The 22,803-nt window shown below is 42.2% G+C and overlaps 1 protein-coding gene across 3 annotated transcripts in view; it reads right to left on the bottom strand.

Moving 5' to 3' along the window:
• LOC140735839 (gametocyte-specific factor 1-like) overlaps positions 1 to 22,803 on the bottom strand; it is a 462,565-nt gene that overhangs the window by 384,581 nt on the left and 55,181 nt on the right. The window lies entirely within an intron of this gene.

Genomic DNA, 22,803 nt, shown 5'->3' with positions numbered 1-22,803 from the left:
AAAAGGAGCAGCCTCAGCACTACAAAACTGTTTTTTGCACACAGACTGGGACATATTCAAAACAGCAGCCTCCTATGATGACCATATAGACATTGAGAAGTATGTGGAGGCAGTAATCAGCTACATACCCAAATGCACGGAGGATGTCACTGTGATGAAAATCTTCACCGCACGTGGATATAAAAAGCCATGGATGACAACAGAGGTGCATTCACTACTGAAGGCCCGTGACACAGCCTACAGATCAGAGGACAGGAGTGCGCTTTGCTCATCCAGGTCTGCGCTTTCACTAGGGATCAGGAAAGCGAAAAGGGCCCACGGGGGCAAAATACATGGACACCTCTGTGACACCGGTGACACCAGACGGATGTGGTAGGGAATTAAAGCTCTGACAGACTACAAGATCAGGCAGAAAACTGATGAAAGCGACGCCTCTCTTCCTAACAGGCTTAACAAATTCTTTGTTCGCTTCGAAGCATCAAACACTACAGCAAGGGGGAGAGCCAGTCCCTTCTTACCATCTGACCAGCCGGCTCCAATGATTGATTCAGAGCAAACATGGAGGACCCTTGCCAGGGTTAACCCACTAAAAGCAGGTTGTCCCCAGATGCTTCAAAACCTCCACAATCATCCCTGTAGCAAAGAAATCAGTTGTAGCCTGTCTGAATGATTACCGTCCCGTTGCCCTGACCCCCATAGTGATGAAATGTTTTGAACGGCTTGTCAAGCCTCATATCACAGCCAGCCTCCCCTCATTGCTGGATCCTCTACAGTTTGTTTATCGTCCAAATCGCTCTGCGGAGGACGCACTATCCACCACACTGCACACAGTTCTCTCTCACTTGGACAACAAAGACACTTATGCCAGAATCCTGTACATTGATTTCAGTTCAGCATTCAATACCATCATCCCGTAGAGACTAGTGGAGAAACTGTTGCTGCTTGGCCTTAACACTGCCATGTGTCCCTGGATTCTGGATTTCTTGACAGAGAGACCACAGTCAGTCCGTGCTGGCAGGAACATCTCTGACTCCATCACACTGAGCACTGGATCCCCACAAGGCTGTGTGCTTAGCCCACTGCTGTTTACACTGCTAACACATGACTGTGCAGCCAGATTCAAGGAGAACCTGATCATTAAATTTGCTGATGATACCACAGTGGTGGGGTTCATCAGCAAAAATGATGAAACAATGTACAGGGAGGAGGTTAAACACCTAGGGAGCTGGTGCAGTGACAACAACTTGATGCTTAATGTCACCAAAACCAAGGAGATGATCGTCGATTTCAGACGGTCTCAGCCTGAGCACACACCCCTCAGCATCAGCGGTTCCACAGTGGAGAGAGTGGGAAAACATCAAGTTCCTTGGGGTGCAGATCTTGGACAATCTCACCTGGTCCAGGAACACCACTGGGATTGTGAAACGAGCCCAGCAGAGATTGCACTTTTTGAGGAAGCTTAAACAAGCATCACTCCCCACTAACATCTTAACTACATTCTACAGAGGAGTGGTTGAGAGTGTGTTAATCTTTTGCATCACAACCTGGTACTCCAGCTGCAGTGCTGTCGACAAAAAAGCCTTGCAGAGGTGGTTAGGGGAGCAGAGAAGGTTATTGGGGTCTCCCTACCTTCTGTCCAAGACCTCTTTCAGAGTCAATGCCTCCAGAAGACATGGTACATCATTAAAGACTCCTCACACCCTCTCCATGAACTGTTTGTTCTTCTGCCATCAGGTAAACGTTACAGGAGCATCAAAACTAAAACCACAAGGCTACTAAACAGCTTCCTCCCACAAGCAGTCAGACTGCTAAATAGCTGCTCTACCTGACTCTGCTTTGGACACTTTTAACTTGCACTGGACACTTATAACTTGTTTTTAACTGGCTGTTGTGTTTTACTATTTACTGTTATGTTTATTATTTAGTGTTGCGTTTGTTATGTTATGATTGCACTGCTCCTGGGAAACGCTGCCTCATTCTGCCCTGCAGAGCTGATGTACGGTTAGAATAACAATAAAGTTTTTGAATCTTGAATCTTACAGATAATCACTTAGCTTATCCACCACAGCTCACTTCTGTACCAGAAACTCCAATGGGGTAGTTTTGGTCAGAGGGTGACAGACTCCAGCTGACAAAGTGACAGGTTTCAACCCTGTGTCCTGATCCTGATATAGAATGCCCCTAACCCCTCTTGGCTGCATCTGTATGCAGTATATACAGAAACTCCAATGGGGAACCTTTAATAACCCATAACCATAACTGCTAATTCCCTTACTATGCAAAAATATCTATTCAACCTTGTCTCAAATATATTTACTGATGTAGTCTCCACTGCTTCATTGGGCAGAGAATTCCAAAGATTCACCACTCTCTGGGAAAAGCAGTTCCTCCTCATCTCCATCTTAAATCTACTCCTCCGAATCTTGAAGCTATGTCCCTGAGTTCTAGTCTCACCTATCAGTGGAAACTTTCCTGCCTCTATCCTATCCATCCCTTTCATAATTTGATATGTTTCCACAAGATCTCCTCTCATTCTTTTGAATTGCAATGAATACAGTCCCAGGCAACTCAATCTTTCCTCATAGTCTAACAACCTCATCCCTGGAATCAACCTCCTCTGCACCACCTATAAGGCTAGTATATCCTTCTTCAAGTAAAGAGACCAGACTGCATGCAGTACTCCAGGTGCAGCCTCACCAGTACCCTGTACAGTTGCAGCATAAACTCCCTGCTCTTAAATTCAACCCCTCTAGCAATGAAGGCCAACATCTCATTTGCCTTCTTGATAGCCTGCTGCACCTGCAAACCAAATTTGTGATTCAGGCCCATGCACTCCCAAGTCCCTCTGCATAGCAGCATGCTGCAATTTTTTACCATTTAAATAATAATCTGATCTTTCATTTTACCTTCCAAAGTAGATACCCTCGCATTTACCAACATTGTACTCCATCTGCCAGGCCCCTGCCCACTCACTTAACCTATCTCTGTATCGCCATACATATCTCTGTAGACTCTCCATATCTTCTGCACAATTTGCTTTTCCACTCAATTTAGTATCATCAGCAAACTTAGATACACTACACTTGGTCCCCTCTTGATCTTTAATGTATATCGTGAACAGTTGTGGGCCCAGCACCAACCCCTGTGGCATACTGCTCGCTACTAATTGCCAACCAGAGTAACACCAATGTTTCCCAACTCAATGCTTTCAATTAGTTAACCAATCCTCTTTCCATGCCGATACATCAGCCCTAACTCTATGCCTTATCTTATGGATAAGCCATGTTATCGAACACCTTCTGGAAATCCAAGTAAATAACATCCATCCATTTCCCTCTATCCACTGCACTCATCATATCCTCAAAGAATTCCAGTAAGTTTGACAAACAGGACCTGCCTTTGCTGAATCCATGCTGCGTCTGCCTGATGGATCCATTTCTTTCCAGATGCCCTGCTATTTCTTCCTCAATTATAGCTTTAAGCATTTTCCCAACTACATATGTTAAACTAACTGGCCTATAACTACCCGCCTTTTGCTTACATCTTTTTTTGAACAGTGGCATGACATTCACCGTCTTCCAATGATCCAATCCGACGGGACCAGCCTAGATTCCAGAAAATTTTGGCAAATTATCACCAAAGCCTCTACTATAACTTCTGCCATTTCTTTTTTTTTTAAATTTTTTTTATTAGTTTTTCAAAACATTTTACAAAATTAAAAACCCCAAATCCCAATGAGGAGCATTAATACAGAGCAAGGTTAAGCATACAATAACAATATGCTACAAAGGAAGAGAATTTAACAAAAAAAGCACTTAAATTAAAGACAAGTGAGCTTAGTGTCCTCCCCAAACCCCACAACACAAGAAAAAAAAACAATTCCAGACCAACCACCACACAATATAGAGAGTATAAGTCCGGACAGTCAAACTCCCAGACTGTGAATACACTTAGCAACAGAGGATAATAATGCCTACTACCAGAAAAAAAAAGGGAGCTGAAAGCAAGGGACCGAAAAAAAAACCCTAGTCAAGAGGAAGGTTATGAAAGTACTCGATAAAAGGCCCCCAGATCTTATGGAACTTTAAATCCGAATTGAGAACTGAATAATGAATTTTTTCGAGGTCCAAGCAGGCCATAATGTCGTTAAGCCACTGCGCATGAGTGGGCGGGGCAACATCTCTCCATCTAAGGAGGATCAAGCGTCTCGCCAAGAGAGAGGCAAAGGATAGTATTCGGCATTTGGTCGGACCCAGACATAAATCTGTCTCGCCCCAAAAACCGAACAGAGCAATTAAGGGGTTAGGTTCTAGGTGCTGATTCAGAATACCCGATAGTGTAGTGAAGACATCTTTCCAGAATTTCTCCAAGCTAGGACAGAGCCAGTACATATGGATGAGAGAGGCCACGCCCCTCTTGCATTTATCACAGAGCAGACTAATGCCAGGGTAGAATCGAGATAGTTTAGATTTAGACATATGGGCTCTATGAACAATCTTAAACTGTAAGAGGCAATGGCGAGCACAAAGAGAGGTTGAGTTAACCGATTTGAGAACTGAGTCCCAGCTCTACTCGGATAAGGAGATATTTAAATCCTGCTCCCAGGCCATTTTAATTTTATCCACAGGGGCCCGTCGTAAGGCTGCTAGTTTATCTTGGATAATTGAAATTAAACCTTTACCTAGTGGATTAATGGAGAGAAATAGGTCCATAGCATTTTTCGCAGGCATTTCAGGAAAGTTAGGAATTAAAGGAGCAGTAAAGTGTCGGATTTGGAGATATCTGAAAAAGTGAGCGTTAGGCAGGTTGAACTTAACAGAGAGCTGTTGAAAAGAAGCGAAGCGGTTATCAATGAAGAGATCTTCAAAATGTCTAATGCCCTTCCTGTACCAAACATGGAATGCTGAATCGAACATGGTAGGTAAAAAAAGGTGATTATGTGCGACAGGGCTAGAAATGGAAAACCCCTGGAAACCATAGCATTTCCTGAACTGAGCCCATATACGCAAAGTGTGTCTAACCAGAGGATTAGCTATTGATCTGGGCAGACTGCTAGGGAGTGCAGAGCCAAGAAGTGCAGATATAGATAATTCTTTAGTGGAGCTCAACTCCATTGCCACCCAGTTAGGGCACTCAGGTTGACCGTGGAAGAAAGACCAGAAGGCAGCACAACGTATATTAGCTGCCCAGTAATATAAGCGAAAGTTAGGTAAAGCCATGCCACCCTCTTTTTTAGATTTTTGGAGGTGGATTTTATTAATTCTAGAGCGCTTATTCTGCCACAGATATGACAAAATAATAGAGTCTAAGGAATCAAAAAAAGATTTAGGAATAAAAATTGGGATAGATTGAAATAAGTATAAGAATTTGGGGAGAACATACATTTTGACAACATTGATACGACCTACCAAGGACATAGATAGAGGTGACCATTGTACCAGACTCTGTTTTGTAGCATATGAAAGATTGACAAAGTTTTCACGAAAGAGATCTTTAAACTTCCTTGTGACTGTAATTCCAAGATAAGTAAATTGATTATGGACTACTTTAAAAGGGAGATCATGAAATATTAGTTCTTGTGCTTCTTTATTAATTGGGAAAAGTTCACTCTTATGTAAGTTGAGTTTATAGCCAGAGATCTGGCTAAACTGGTCAAGAAGTGAAAACATTAGAGGTAAGGATGTAGACGGATATGAGAGAAAGAGTAGTAGGTCATCAGCATAGAGAGAGACTTTATGCTCAACACCCCCTCTCCAAATCCCGGTCAGTTCAGGACATTTTCAAAATGCTATCGCCAGAGGTTCTATAGCCAAATCAAAGAGAAAGGGACTTAAGGGGCATCCCTGACGGGTGCCACGTTTGAGATTGAATACTTGGGATTTCTGAAAGTTAGTTAGAACAGAAGCAGTAGAACACCGGTACAGCAATTGGATCCAAGAGATGAAACTTTGGCCGAGGTCAAATTTTTCTAAGACTGCAAAAAGGTAGTTCCACTCTATACGATCAAATGCTTTCTCCGCATCAAGGGAGATAACACATTCAGGAGTCCCAGTTGGAACTGAGTATAAAATATTAAATAGACGCCGAATGTTAAAAAAAGGGAGACGGTTTTTAATAAAGCCTGTTTGGTCATCAGAGATAATGGAGGGCATAACAGTTTCTAATCTATGAGCCAACACTTTAGCTAAGATCTTTACATCAACATTGAGCAGAGAGATTGGCCTGTACGAGGAACACTCTGTTGGGTCTTTGCCCTTTTTTAAAAGAAGAATAATAGATGCCTCATTGAAAGAGGGTGGCAATTTGCCGTAGTTAAACGAGTCAGATAATACTGAAAGTAACTGAGGAGAAAGAAATGAGGAGAATGATTTATAGAATTCCACAGGGAACCCATCAGGTCCAGGAGATTTCCCTGAGGACAGTGCAGAAATTGCAAAAGATATTTCTTCTAGTGATATAGGCGCATTAAGTTTGGCTTTGAAATCAGATGAAAGTGAGGGGATATTCAGATTCTGTAAAAATTGATCCACAGAGATATTGTCATTCAGGGATTCAGAGGAATAAAGCCGAGAATAAAAATTTTTAAATGCGTCATTAATTTCTAAATGATCCGATGTAAAGTCTCCGTTCTCCTTCCGGATCTTTGTAATATGTTGTTTGGCTTTAGAACGCCTCAGCTGATTGGCTAGGAATTTACCAGACTTATCCCCATGAATGTAAAAACGGCTCTTGCTTTCGAGAAGTTGACATTCGACAGGTTGAGTGGACAGAAGGTTAAATTTAGTTTGGAGTTCAACGCGCTTCTTGTATAATTCAGGGTTCTTAGTTTGGGCATATAATTGATCCACATCTTTAATCTGGTTAATGAGGTCTGCTCGATCTGCACGGGATCTTCTATTGAGATTTGCTGTGTAAGAGATTATTTGACCCCTCAAATATGCTTTCATGGCATCCCAGACAATCTGGGATGGCACTTCAGGTGATGTATTAGTGTTAAAATAGAAGGTTATCTGGTCTTTAATAAATTTTACAAAATCATCATCCGATAATAAAGTTGAATCGAACCGCCAGTGTTTGTTCCTCTGAGGGAGACCAGGAAAGTTCAGAGAGAGGGTAATTGGGGCATGGTCAGAAATCAGTATACACTGATAGTCACAAGTGTGGGCAAATGGGATAAGTTGGTTATCGAGTAGGAAATAGTCAATTCTAGTGAAGGTATGGTGAACATGTGAGAAAAAGGAATAATCTCTCTCCGTAGGATGGAGGAAACGCCATATATCAGAGATACCAAAATTAGAGAGAAACGACTGAATAGCTAAGGCAGATTTGGTAGGTGATCTGGTAACAGAGGACGATCGGTCCAGTTTAGGATCCAACCAACAGTTAAAGTCACCCCCCAGTATAAGAGAGTATGAGTTTAAGTCTGGTAGTGAGGAAAAAAACCGTTCAAAAAAGTTAACATCATCAAAGTTGGGGGCATACAGGTTTGCTAGTGCAACTTTAGTGTTATATGGTTTACCAGAAACTTTAATAAAACGGCCATTTGTGTCCGATATTTTATTATGGAGTTCAAAAGGAATATTTGAGTTAATAAGAATGGAGACTCCCCTAGCTTTAGCGGCAAAGGATGAATGAAAATGCTGACCCGCCCACTTGGACAGAAGCCGGGAGTTATCGAAACAACGAATATGAGTTTCTTGGAGGAAAGCAATGTCAGCTTTGAGTTGTTTAATATGTGAGAATACCTTCCTCCTTTTAACAGGGTGGTTCAGTCCCTTTACATTCCAGCTCACAAATTTGAGTGCACTAGCCATTATCAATTACTAATGCATAAAAGGCAGCAGGCATATAAAAAATCAAGCGGTACAAGAGATGTAAACATAGATTCGTAAGGTCAAAATATAAACATGTCCTAAACAATAAAGAAATGTTGGAACTGGAAAATCCACCCCATCCACACAACCCAAAACTAGACGGCTACCAGAACAAGTAGCTAGCTCTACCAAAAAAATTAACCCAAATACAACTTCCAGATCTGTGTCATTGACAGCAGTTCCGTATAAATGCTATAACAAACAGTAACTAGTTTATGCACTAGAAAACATAACTACAGATTAGAACACCTTCTGCCGAGATATACAACTTAATACAGAGAAAATCGGAAGAAAACCAAAACTATCCTACCCGCGAAATATTATAGAAGGATAAAGTAAGAGAAAGGGGGAAAAAAAGGTAAGAAGGAAAAAGAAAAAAAGAGGAAGGGGAAAATTATAGATTCAAGACGAGTATTTATCAACCGTTTACCGAGAAGGGAGAAAAAAACATTCAGAGAATGGAGAAAAAAAAGGGGGTGAAGAAAAGAAAAAGATAAAATAAATAAGTATTTAAAACAGAGAAAAAATAAATCAGCAGTTGAACTGTGAACCGACAAACAGGGAGGCCTTCACTAAAGACTTCAAACCTCCAAAACAAGTTAGATTTAGTTGTAGAACTCTGTAGGTAAAGTTATACAGAGGTGAAAATAGATTACACACACACCAAATCCCGGGAGAGATTGTCAACAGCCTTTAGAGTTTCAGTGAATAATGTCTGAGTGATTCAAGTGAATTCCGAGTCCAGAGAAAGTAATTTTACTACGAGGAGTACTTATCCACCATTTTAGGAAGTCCGATCAGATTCCGAAGATGACTGGATAGCCGGAAGACTTGCCACAAACGCTTCAGCTTCCCTCGCTGATTTGAACCACTTGAATTCCCCGGTATTAAACTTGATTCTTAGGTCAGCAAGATTACGAAAGGAAGGTTTGAAACCACGATCAAAAAGCACTTTCATTACGCCTTTATACTCAGCGCGCATCTTTAAGGTCTGGGGTGCAAAATCTTCCACAAAGCGAATGGTTGTATCCTGGAAAGAAAAAGAGCCTCTGCGACGTGCCTCCACAATCAAACTGTGTTTTACCTGGTATTGATGGAAACACAAGATTACTGGTCGTGGACGGGTGCCCAGAATTCCGGAGGGGACGTTACCTCTGTGTGCCCGTTCGAGCTCGGGCGGGTTTGGAAGCAGATCCTTCCCGAATATCTCGCAGAGAAACTCGGCGAAAAACTTCACGGTTGACCCCTTCTCAGTTGCCTCTGGTAATCCCAGAATTCTGATGTTGCAGCGTCTGCTGCGATTTTCGAGATCCACCATTTTGGAAAGAAGTTTATTAGATTTTTCCTCTAAGCTGGAACAGAGAGTCTCCAAGTATCGAACCCGACTTTCTAAAGCTTCAGAAGTCGAATCGATGCGAGATTAGTGTTCAGCATGTTTGTCCACTTTATCGTTGATCCGATCCAGTTTCTCTTCTAACTGTTTGAAAGCGGTTTTAATTTCCTTTAAGATTTCGTCTCGGAGATTTGCAAGCGCCTCCATCGTCACGTCCGACGAGGTCGTAGTTTCTTTTCTCCCGGATTTAGAACTCTTGCTAGAAATTGTAGGTTAGATATATTCACAGGCAAGTAAGAGATACCGAAATAATTCCTATCTAAGCTTTATAAAATGGAGACATTTAGTGCAAAGGTAGCGACAGTAACGGAACAAAAGTTCGGAGCAGCTAAGCAATCGCCATCTTACCGGAAGTCCAACTTCTGCCATTTCTTTCAGTACTTATCTATCTTCAGGCCCACAAGTTTGCTCAGCACTATCTCTTTAATGATAGCTATTGTAGCGAGGTCCTCACCTCCCATCGTATCCATAACATCTCTCTTTGGCATGTTCGACGTATCCTCCACGGTGAAGACCAACAAAACAGTCATTCAAAGCCTTGGGCATTTCCTCATTACCCAATATGAATTCCCCCTTCTTGTCCTATGTTCACTTAACCACCTATTGGCCTTGTCATGCTTGGTGGCAGAAGCAGTCGCTATCAACTGAGATACCTCAGCTCTAAAATCTTTCAAGAAATCTCCCCCCCCCCCAACTTGTGTGGCTTCAGCGTCAGAGACTACTAGTCTCACCTTTCTCCTGAACTTCATTATAAGCTCTGTCAGACTAGCCGGTGTGCCAAAAACATCTTCTAATGTTTGCATGTAGCCTGCAGAAGTGTCCAATGGGTTCTCTGCCTTTAAGAACCTCACCACCTCAGAAGCCGGTCCTTTTAGACTCTCTACCAATCCCGCTCTTTTCATACTGCCTGAGCACTGCCACTCATCCAGTAACTGAGATGTCTGCTCCACCCAAGTCTCATATTTCTCCTCTCCCTCAGGGGTGGGCTCACTCCCAAGAACATTCTCGGCCTTCTAGAAAGTTTGGCTCCTCACCAGTGCACTTTGGCATTTATCTACTGGGGGTGTCATTGCCAAAACTTGTTCAGAGTTTCCAACACCCACTGAAGGATCCATTAGACTTTTCACATCAGACAACCCCTTCCCCTCATTCCACAGAAATGAGAACAACTTGCCCTCAGCTGCGGGAATCTTGTCTTCAAATTCTTCACCCCTGGCTACACTCCCCTCTTCTCTGAAAGTTGGACGGCCCATGGCCCTGCTTCATCAGATGCCCCAATCCTACCAGGTAGATCTAACTCCCATCATGTCCATGCTAATCTGGATTAAAACAACATCTTTATCAGCCAATTGACCAAAATTCCATTCAACAAGGTAACTTTCCCTAATGCTCTAACAGTACTTAAAACCCTAATCAACAATTCATCTGGACTGCAGATATCTCCCCCCCCCCCCCGCACCCCTACCCCACCCACTCAGAACACAAGCGTTAGTCACAGGTGATCTCTCTGAATCGTACCAAACTTTACTCCCTGCAGTGTCCATAATCACACATCTTAATCCTTTCCTGGGCACTAGTTTGAACACAGGCTTAAACACACAAACCACTTCATCAATTCTTACAGCAAATTCAGTGTTGGTGAATCAAATCGCAGATGATAGACCCCACAATGAATCTCCTCTATTACTGAGTGTCTCTAGAAAGATGGCTGGTTAGCACCTCACTAACAAGCCAAAGGACTCAGTAGACCAGGAGAGCCGGGATGTTTCCACCACCCACATCCCGATCTGAGAGACTTGTGCTGCCCACTTACAATTACCCATCAGCGAGGGATAACAGATCATACACTGCATACAACTATAAGAAATGGTAAGACTCTTGTCAGTGTGGAGGATCAGAGGGATCTTGGGGTCCGAGTCCATAGGACACTCAAGGCTGCTGCGGAGGTTGACTCTGTGGTTAAGAAGGCATACAGTGCATTGGCCTTCATCAATTGTGGGATTGAGTTTAAGAGCGGATAAGTAATGTTGCAGCTATAGAAGACCTTGGTCAGACCCCACTTGGAGTACTTTGCTCACTTCTGGTCGCCTCACTATAGGAAGGACGTGGAAACCATAGAAAGTGTGCAGAGATTTACAAGGATGTTGCCTGGATTGGGGAGAATGCCTTTTAGAATAGGTTGAGTGAACTCCATCTTTTCTCCTTGCAGCAATGGAGGATGAGAGGTGACTTGATAGAGGTGTACATGATAATGAGAGGCATTGATCATGTGGATAGTCAGAGGCTTTTCCCCAGGGCTGAAATGGTTAGCACAAGAGGGCATAGTTTTAAGGTGCTTGGAAATAGGTACAGAGGGTAAGTTTTTTACGCAGAGAGTGGTGAGTGTGTGGAATGGGCTGCCAGCGACGGTGGTGGAGGCAGAAACGATAAGGGTCTTTTACAAGACTCCTGGATGGCTACACGGAGCTTAGAAGAATGGAGGGCTATGGTAAAGCAGAGGTAGTTCTAAGGTAGGGACATGTTCAGCATAGCTTTGTGGGCCAAAGGGCCCGTATTTTCCACGTCTCTGTGTATATTTATAAATGTCTCTTAATCAACAGTTTTTAATGAAGAAAAAAAAGCATAATAAAAAAATACAAGGACCTATTATAATTAAAACAGTCAACTGTGCACAAAGTTGGAGGTGTCCACTGCGCCAATCCTATTCACTGATCACCGATACGACTTTCGATCTTCTACTCCATAGAACTGTGCATTTCAGTTGGATTGAAGCCTACCGCCGGTTCTCTCGATCTTCTCTCCACCTCCCACTGTAAAGGGCCTCGACCCCTTTAGTGTCCATCACAAAATCTTCGCCCAACTTTCTCTAGAATCTTCACCCAATTCCACTATCCTGATTGGCTGACCCAACATTCCTAAACGGAACCCTTATCTTTAGCGATACCTCAGACACTACCAGCAGAACACATTGCTTCTACAGTAAACTATTAGCAGTAAACGCTTAACAGGCATTACATAAGTCTCACTAATGGCTACAGTCATAATCCCACATGCTGATCCATTCACTAACATTATCTGCCTTTCCTGCAATACTCCTTGCATTGAAATATACGTAGCTCAGAACATTAGTGCCACCATATTGGACCTTAAGATTCCTGATTTCGTACGTAGGCTTAACAATATCTTTCTTCACAACCACCCCAGTCTCTGTTCTGGTTTTCATCCCCTTACAACTCTATTTAAACCATCCCCCTGTGCAGGACTAGCAAACCTTCCTGCTAGGATATTTGTTACCCTCCAGTTGAGATGCAACCATCCTTTCTGTATAGGTCCCACCCTTCCTTGGAAGAGAGTACAATGATCAAGAAATCTTAAAGCCTCCCTTCTGCACTAACTCCTTGTCCACATATTAAACTATATAATCTTCTTACTTCTGGGCTCACTAGCATGTGGCAGAGGTAGCTATCCTGAGATCACAACCTTGAAGGTCCTGTCCTTTAACTTAGTACCTATCTTCCTGAACTCACTTTGCAGGGCTTTGTACCGACATGAGAAAAACGATACTGCTTTAAAATTTTATTTGTCTTTAAACCTAGCTTACACAGTACCTGTGCAGTGTAAAGCAGCTTTGATCCCAATGTGATCCTTGAGCTTGATGTTTTTTAGCAAATGTTGAAATATCTGGTTCAAGTTGTGACAGCAAAAGCCCATGTGTAACAATCTCTAAGCTGTTTCTGTTTTTCTTTTGTGAGCATATGGTTCACTGCACTGAAGCCTCTTTCAACAAGGTAGGAGGATAGAAATGCAATGAAGAGCAGTTTGGCTCTTCTACAAAGACCAGGAAACTTTGTATGACAGTGCAGCCACATACCACAAAAGCCAACATTTTTGTTTAATCATCATTATGAATTTCAATAATTTCTTCTTGCAAGCTCTCTTCCTATTCTTCCACCTTGCAAAGAAATGGATTCCAGAATTTTGAGATCATTCAAATCCTTGAATCAATTCTGAAAATCCTTCTTCGGTGACAGCAAGTGTAAGTATTCCTCTTGCAAATCACCATCTGTGAAAGAGAGTGCCATACTTTCCATGCAGGGAAACTGAGAACATTCTTTTCCCAATGTTTTCCTTATTTATTTACAATTTTCTGATAAAGATGGACACTGCACTTTTTGCTAGGATTAAATTGAAATTTTCATTCTCTAGTGTCATATTTAGCATGCTCAGTTGTCATTCCGATAATGTCGATAATTCTAGTGTCTCCACGTAGAAGTTCATTATTGTTTCCCAAGCTTTTGTTGACCTTGAGAAATAATTCAACCACATTGTCAAAAAGATCAAAGAAACATTTTAAGCTGCAGCCTTATGGCAGCCAACATACTTCAGTGTGAAGAAGCAAGCATTTAAACTCTTCATCATTATCTTGGCATAACTGGCATAATATTCTGCTATTTAATGGATGAGATTTAATTTTGTTGATAGCAGAGTCATGGTTGAAAAAAAAGTTACTGGCTGAGGTTTTTGGCTGCAAGCTGTTGACGAATTACACAATGGATTGCAAACAGACTTAGAATTTCTTTAGCAAACACAAGGAAATCTGCAGATGCTGGAAATTCAAGCAACACACACAAAATGCTGGTGGAACGCAGCAGACCAGGCAGCATCTATACAAAGAAGCACTGTTGACGTTTCGGGCCGAGACCCTTTGTCAGGATTGGAATTTCTTTATTCGTAAGTGCTATTAAACCAGCATGGCAACCTGTCATATATGGTGCTCCATCTGTTGCACAAGAAATCATGTTCCTAATCAGAATACCTTTATCCTCAATATACATTTTGAGCTCATCGTAGTTTGATTCTCCATTGATGTTTATTTTTAACTTTTTACCAAAGGGAATCTCTTTGTAAACTTTTCCATTTTTGATAAACTGTACATATGATATTTGCAATATCTCATAGTTTTGTATAGTTGTCTCATCCACTTGTATCTCAATTTTTTTGTGTAGCTCTGTGCATAGTTGATACTCAATGTCTTCACTCATTTTATCAATAAGATAAGCTGCAGGGTTATTACTCAAAGGAATTGATTTTAAAATACTGGTATCCATTTTGAGAACAGTGATGAGCACTACTGATACAGCAGGCTTTATTAATCTTTCACCAATTGTATGAGATTTTCCACCCTTTGCTATAATTTTGGAAATGTTTTAAGAAGCAATAAGATCACTATCAGGGTCATCTTTAGCTGTCTTGGCAAATGACTCAAGTGTGCTACACTTTTCAAATTCTTCTTTTATCTGCTGGAACTGAGTAGACTTTTCAGGGTGTCTTTAACAAAAATGTTCCTGGAATCTTGATGGTTTTATGGCTTCATTAGACAGCACAGTATTACAAATGAGACACATGGTGATCTGACGGGAACGGAATAAAACCATACTCCAGGAAGTAGTTTCTGTTTCTTAGCAGGATTAGAATTCAAGGCTTTGCCACCTTCAGACTCACACAGATATGCATTTCTCTGTCAGTAATGGGGCTAAGTTAAAATAAAACATAACACAAACTGGAAATGCCTATCAGATGTTGATGATGACAGCGAGTTGACACAGATGGAACGATGGTAGCGGCACGGAAAGGAACGGCAAAGCGAAGATGAAGATTGTCACAACAGCAAACATTATGTTGACTCAAACTGGAATCTGAATGTTAGTCTGGATAAAGCTGGTGTTCGACAAGCTACCTTTATACTATTCTAGTTGGTATGATTGACTAATTTCGTAAGGTCTGATAGTCCCCAAAGGTGGATCTTGACTGCACATATGTGGCCAAGATTGCTTTGAACACCTCAAGAGGAATCCTCGGGGTTGGCATGTTCACTGATTGGCTCTATTTCACCGTTTGGTTGCCGCCAGCGCTGTATCGTTGCGTGACCTGTTTTCCGTAGATCTGTAGGGAAAGTTGTGAGGGTGTGCTTGACTTACCAACTGTTAACTTGCATGAACAGTTTCCATGGCATGAGTCAAGGGGAATTGCTGGGCACTCTAGTTGCTAATTTATGGATCTCTAATATTGTCTACTTGGTATTGTCAGATTTCAGACAAATTGTGACAACGAGTGCTCTCCGCCAGCAGAGCTATGGTTCTTCCTGTGTTCCAGTGCCTCATCCTCCTTTTTTTGGAAGTGCCTGCTCTACTCAATAATCAGTGAGGTCTCATGCCTCAAGTTAGGGTACCGCTTACCGCACCCCCACCCCAACCCAAAGAACTTGACCATCCCCAATGACTTCGATTTCCCCAAACACCCCCCTAGGACACATAACCATCCCCATTGGGAATCACTTGTCTGAGACAATGGAACCCCGGAATATTAAGCTGCCAGTCCTGTCTCTCCTGCAATCAAGACTCACTAATGGCTACAATATCATAATTCTTGGTGTTGATCTCATCTGCCTTTCCTACAATACTTCTTGCATTGAAACATATTAGTCACACCATGCTCAACCTGTTGATTCTTGACTTTGTCGGAGGTCTAACAACATGCCTCCACAACCTTTCCTCTAATTGCTCCTCGATATCCCTGTTACTATTAGGCAGCCTATAAAAAACACCCAATAAAGTTATTGACCCCTTCCTGTTCCTAACCTCCACCCACAGAGACTCCGTATACAATCCCTCCATGGCGTCCACCTTTTCTGCAGCTGTGACACTATCTCTGATCAATAGTGCCACACCTCCACCTCGTTTGCCTCCCTCCCTGTCCCTTCTGAAACATCTAAAACCCAGCGCTTGAAGTAACCAATCCTGTCCCTGAGCCATCCAAATCTCTGTAATGGCCACCACATCACATCTCCAAGTACTGAACCATGTTCTGTGCTCATCCGCTTTGTTCACAACACTCCTTACATTAAAATAGACACATCTCAAGCCTTCGGTCTGAGCGTGTCCCTTCTCTATCACCTGCCTATCCTCCCTATTGAACCGTCTATAAGCTTTCTCTGTTTGTGAGCTAACCTCCTCTTCCCCAGTCTCTTCAGTTCGGTTCCCACCCCCCAACAATTCTAGTTCAAATTCTCCCCAGTAGCCTTAGCAAGCCTCCCCGCCAGGATATTGGTCCCCCTGGGATTCAAGTGCAACCTGTCCTTTTTGTACAGGTCACACCTGCCCCAAAAGAGGTCTCAATAATCCAGAAATCTGAATCCCTGCCCCCTGCTCCAATCCCTCAGCCATGCATTTATCCTCCATTGAGATTACTACCTTTGCAGTCCTGCTTCTCAACTTCCTTCTTAACTCCCTGTAGTCTTTTTTTCAGGCATGTCAAAATGGTATCATGATTGTCATGCAGTTCCATTGGGAAAATCAGGATGGTAATGTATCTCAAGAGAGTGAGTTTGTTGAATGCCTACAAGATGGCTTTTTAGAGCAGTTTGTCATTAAGCTATATTGGATTGGGTGTTATGTAATAAACCAGAAGTGATTAGGGAGATTAAGGTAAAGAACTCTTGAGAAGCTGTGATCATAATATGATTGAATTACACTTGAAATTTGAATGGGAGAAAGTAAAGTCTGATGTAGCAGCATTTCAGTGGAGTTCAGGAAATTACAGTGGTATGTGAGAGAGGTTGGTCAAAATAAACTGGGAAGAGGTAAACAGGAGCAGAGCAGCAATGGTAAGAGTTTCTGGGAAAAATGAGGAAAGTGCAGGATAGATGTATTCCAAAAATGAAGAAATACTCAAATAGTAAAATAGTGGCTTACTTGGGAAGTCAAAGCTAATATAAAAACAAAAGAGAGGCCATACAACAAAGCAAAAAAAAATACCAGAAAGATAGAAGATTGGGAAACCTACAGAGTGCAACCAGAAGAATCATTAGGAGGGAAAAGATGACATATGAAAACAAGCTAGGAAACAATATCAAAGTTTCTTCAAGGATGTAAAAAATAAAACAGAGATGCAAGTAGATATAGGACCATGAGAAAATGAGGCTGCAGGAATAACAGGGGGTCATGAAGATGGCAGATAAACTAAATAAGTATTTTGCATCAGTGTAGGAGACACAAGCAGTGTGCCAGATGTTGAAGGGTGTGAGGAAAGAAAAGTGAATTCAGTTACTATCACAAGGGAGAAGGTGCTCAAAATGCTAAAAGACTTCAGGGTACGTAAATCCACTGGACCAAATGAACTGCACACTAGGGTTCTGGAAGAGATTGTGGAGGCCTGATCTTTCAAAAATCATTGTACTCTGGCATGGTGCCAGAGGACTAGAAAATTGTAAATATCACTCCACTCTTTAAGAAAGGAGGAAGGCAGTAGAAAGGAAAGGCTGCTTACAAAGTTAAAAGCCCATGGTATTACAGAAAAGTTACTAACATGGTTAGAGCACTGGCTGATTGGTAGGAGGCAGCGAGTGGGAATAAAAGGATCCTTTTCTGGTTGACTCTGGTGACTAGTGGTGTTCTACAGGTGTCAGTGTTTGGACAGCTTTTTATGCTGTATATCAATGACTTAGATGATGGAATAGATGGCTTTGTTACCAAGTTTGCAGATGATACCAAGATTGTGGAGGGGCAGGTAGTGTTGAGTACACAGGTAGGATGCAGAAGGGCTTAGACAGATTTGGAGAATGGGCAAGAAAGGGGAAAATGAAATAGAATGTTGAAAAATGCATGATCATGCACTTTGGTAGTAGAAATAAAAGTGCAGACTTTTTGTTAAATGGAGAGAATATCCAAAAAATTTGAGATGCTAAGGGACACATGACTCCATGAGAAGAACACCCTAAAGGTTAACTTGCAGTTTGAGCTGGCGGTGAGGAAGGCAAATGCCATGCTAGCATTCATTTCAAGAGGTCTAGAATACAAGAGCAGGCTTTATAAGGCACTGTTGAGGTCTCACCTTAAGTATTCTGATCAGTTTGGGCTCCTCACCAAAGATGTACTGGCATTGAAGAGGATTCAGAGGAGGTTCACAAGGATGATTCCAGGAATAAAAGGTTTATCATACAAGGAACATTTGAGAGCTCTGGGTCTGTACTCACTGGAATTTAGAAGGATGAGAAGGTGTGGAGGGGGGATGGAGGGAGATGTCATTGAAACCTTTCAAATGTTGAAAGGCCTAAACAGAGTAGATATGGAAAGGATGTTTCCCATGATGGGAAAGTCTAGGACAAGAGGGCGCTGCCTCAGGATAGAGAAGGATCTATTTGAAATGGAGGTGCGGAGAAATGTCTTTAGCAAGAGGGTAGTGAATTTGTTGCTACATGCAGCTGTGGAGGCCAGGTCATTGGGAGTATTTAAGTCAGAGATTGAAAGGTTCTTGATTGGACATGATCTCAAAGGTTATGGGGAGAAGGCTACAGGGCGAGGCTGAGGAAGGAAAAAAATAATCAGCCATGATTAAATGATGGAGCAGACTTGATGGGCCAAATGGCCTGATTCTACTCCTGTGTCTTACTGTCTTAATTCTCTGGAGACATTGAGGTTACAGAAGGGGGAATATTCAGAATCACTAAGTATGCAGCATGGGTAGGCACTGGGTGAAGAATGAATGGGCAGATTCAGAGGGTGAACTTTTACCTTCCGCTCTTATTTCCAACATAGTTTATTATTGGAAAAGAACCTACTAACAAATATTTACAATCTCACAAAATTCTTATCATGGCATTGAAGAATAGAGATACAGCTGAAGCGATCCCAACACTTTCTGAAAAATTTCCCTTTCGAGTGTCTCGATTTCTGGTGGAACAATAACATAGGGAGTTTGACACTGTGTCTGACTCTGGTACACGTGGTATAGATATGATCAAAAAGTAAAAGTCACTTCCAGGATCAGTCAGTGACCCATGAGTATCTACTTTTTGATCATTCTGAACAATACACTCACTAAACTTTCATTGGAAAGGATGTTGTTTCCGACGGCAGTTCCATGGTGGGGGGTGGGAGAGGACAAAGACAGTGTCATCACTCTCTACACTACTGAGCTTCACTCTCCCACCCTCAATGCTGCCCCCCAAACACCCAACACCCTCTTCACCCCACCTTTCCCACCGTGGTCTGATACATCAATTTCCAAGTTAGCACATCTTCCGCATTGTGTTGAGATGTTGCAGATAGTGAAAGGCTCTATGATGATCCTGACCGCCTGGGCTCACCTTGGAAATACCTGTCCAGGACTTCTCAGCTCCTGATGCCAGGGCAGCTCAGCTATATGACGTCTGGAGAGGGAAAAGTCACAATACTTCATTGACCTCACAGGGGGCAGGGGTTATATGGGTGAGGTTGGAGGACCTCAACATCTCTCTCCCTCCCCACAATACACAAGTTAGGCCTGTTCCTTGCTCATGAACCACCTCCCCCAACCACTTCTTACTTTGTGCACTACTTTGAGCAAGGGTCAAGGCACTTTATTTTCTCTTTTTCCTCCCCACCCATCAGGCTCAAGGACAGTTCCCATTCCACTGTATTATGATTCAATGGTTCCATGGTAAGAAAGGTAGACAGGTGATCACACAACCTTTCTTTTATTGATTTTGCACCTTATCTGTCCACACTTGCACAAAATGTAAAAATTTAGTACAGAATGCAGAATATCTCAATGTACTGATGTGCTGAAATGATTTGTATGGATGGAATGCAAAATCAGATTTCACTTTCTCTCCGGTCACAATAACCCGATTTTTGAATATACTATCAGACACCCTATGAACGAGAGAGCCTCCTGACCTTCAGGAGCTCTTATTAATAGTATTGCCCTCATGAGGAAATTCAGAAAAAAATGTCTTCCCCAATCAGGGACCTTTGTGAAAGGACAGTCTCACCCCTATGAAATAAGGAGTCTCTCGCCCATCGGAGTCCCTTGTTAAAGGGAGAACCCCCTCCCCCCAATAGGAGATCCCTATAAAGAGAATCTCTCCCCTTCATGATGTCTGATTAGGGTCCTGATTGCTTTTATTTGTCAAGTTCAAGTTTATTTTCATTCAGCAACACATGTATACAGCTAAACAAAACTTTCCTCAGGGTCTAATGCGCAAAACACAGCATACTATTATATACAGCACATAAAACAACACTAACTCATTTTTAATGGATAAAAATATTCTGTAGATGTACAAATTGACAAATTATATATATAACATAGTGTTACTCCTAATGGCGCTGTCATAAAATGTGTACTGGGTGATAGCAGGGTATTCAGAAGTCTTCCATCGTGGGGGAAGAAGCTGTTAGTTTCTTGTTCTTATACTGCAGTACCTGCTGCCTGACAGTAGGAGGTCAAAGAGTTTGTGGGAGAGATGGGGGAGGCCCTGAACAATGCTGAGGGCTCTGCAAATACAGCAGTTCTGGTGTACGTCATTGATGGAAGTGTGTGAAGTTACCATAACTTGAGAAGATTCTTGGTAAACTGAAAGATCTGAAGATAGATAACTCATCTGGACCATGTGCTGTACACCCTACAGCTCTGAAAGAGGTGGCTGAAGAGATCATGGAGGTATTAGCAATTATCTTTCAAGAATCACTAGATTGTAGAATGGTTGCGGAAGATTGGAAAATTGCAAATACCACTCCACTCTTCAAAGGAGAGAGGCGGAAGGAAACTATAGGCCAGTTAGTCTGACCTCAATGGCTGGGAAAATGTTGGAGTCAATTATCAACAATGAGGTCTCAGGATACCTGGAGGCACATGATGAGATAGGCCATATGGTTTCCTCAAGGGAAAGCCTTGCCTGAACAATCTGTTGGGATTCTTTTAAGAAATAACAAGCAGGATAGACAAAGGAGAATCAGTTGACATTGAGTACTGTACTTGAGATTTTCAGAAGCCCTTTAACATGGTGCCACACATGGGGCTGCTAAACAAGCATGGTAATACAGGAAAGATTCTAGCATGGATAAAGCAGTGGCTGATTGGTAGGAGGCAAAGAGTGAGAATAAAGGGAGCTTTTTCTGCCTGTGATTAATGATGTTCCACAGGTGTCTGTATTGACAGACTCTTTATACGTTATATGTCAAAGATTTGGATGATGGAATTAATGGCTTTGTTGCAAAGTTTGTAGACAATATGAAGTGAGGTAGAGAGGCAGGTAGTTTTGAGGAAGTACAGTCTGCAGAGGACTTAAGATTAGGAGAAAGAAGTGGCAGATGGACTACAGTGTCAGGTAATGTATAGTCATGCACTTTGGTGAAGAAATGAAAATGTTGACTATTTTCTAAATGGAGAGGATAATACAAAACAACATTGAGGTGCGAAGGTACTTGGGAGTCCCTGAGTAGGGTTCCCTAAAGATTAATTTTCAGGTTGAATCTGTGGTAAGGCAAATACAATGTTATCATTCAAGAGGTTTAGAATACAAAATCAAGGATATAATGTGGACATTTTATAAAGCACTGGCGAGGACTTACTTGGCGTATTGTGAGCAGTTTTGGGTCCCTCATCTTAGAAAGGATGTGCCGAAATTGGAGTGCACAAAGAAGCTTTACAGAAATCATTCCGGATTGATTGGCTTTCATATTAAGAGTGTATGAGATGGCTCTGGGTCTGTATTCATTGGCATTCAGAAGAATGACAGGTGACCTCTTTGAAACCTATTGAATGCTGAAAGGTCTTGATAGGATGATAGGAATGGATGTTTCGGAGATGAAGAGGAATTTCTTTAGCCAGAGAGTGGTGAATCTGTGGAATTCTTTGTCACAAGCAGCTGTGGAGACAAAGTCTTTATTTATATTTAAGGCAGAGGTTGAAAGATTCTTGGTCAGTGCATGAAGGAATAAGGCAGGAGATCAGGTCTTTTATCAAGGTCACCCATGATAAAATGGTGGAGCAGACTTTATGGGTCAAATGGCCTAATTCTTCTCCTATCTTATGGCCTTATTGGTGAGGCATGGTGCAAACTGGGGGACTGTTTTGTTGAGCACCTTCTCTCCATATGCTACATAAGACAGAACTCCAAGGAGGAGGAACATGTCATATGCAGTCTGGGTAGCCTCCAACCTGATCATCCATTTCTCTAAATGTTAGTAATTATTTCTCCCTCCCCCTTCTGTTTTTCCAATCCCCATTCCTGTTACCCTCCCACTCCTAGTCTCATCCACCTAACACTTCCCTCTGGCTCCTCTCCTTGCCCTTTCTACCATGGTCCACTGTCTTCTCCCTTTGGATTGCTTCTTAAGCCCTTTCCCACTTTCAGCGATCCCTCCCAGCGTCATACCTCTTTCCCTCCCCTACCCACCCACCTTCCTCCCCACCTTCTTATTCTAGCTTCTGTCCCCTTCCTTTCCAATCCTGGTCTCAGCATGAAACGTCATGTTTTTTTTAAAAATGTCCATAGATGCTGGCTGACTTGATGAATTCCTCCGAAATCCTGTGTGCTGCACAGAAACTGTACTTTGGTGGCAGTGGATATAATAAACCAGTTTACCCACCATCTACAGGAAGCAACATCCCTCGAAGATCCCACCATCCAGACCTTACCATTTTCTGTATCAGACAGAAAAACAAATCCCACACCACTAGGTTTACGTGCAGATACTTTCCTTCAACTATTTG

The sequence above is a fragment of the Hemitrygon akajei genome, chromosome 11 (genome assembly GCF_048418815.1).
Source record: "Hemitrygon akajei chromosome 11, sHemAka1.3, whole genome shotgun sequence".
Lineage (NCBI taxonomy): Eukaryota > Metazoa > Chordata > Chondrichthyes > Myliobatiformes > Dasyatidae > Hemitrygon > Hemitrygon akajei.
Note: the sequence above shows the minus strand (reverse complement) of the source record. Positions and strands in the feature narration are given on the sequence as shown.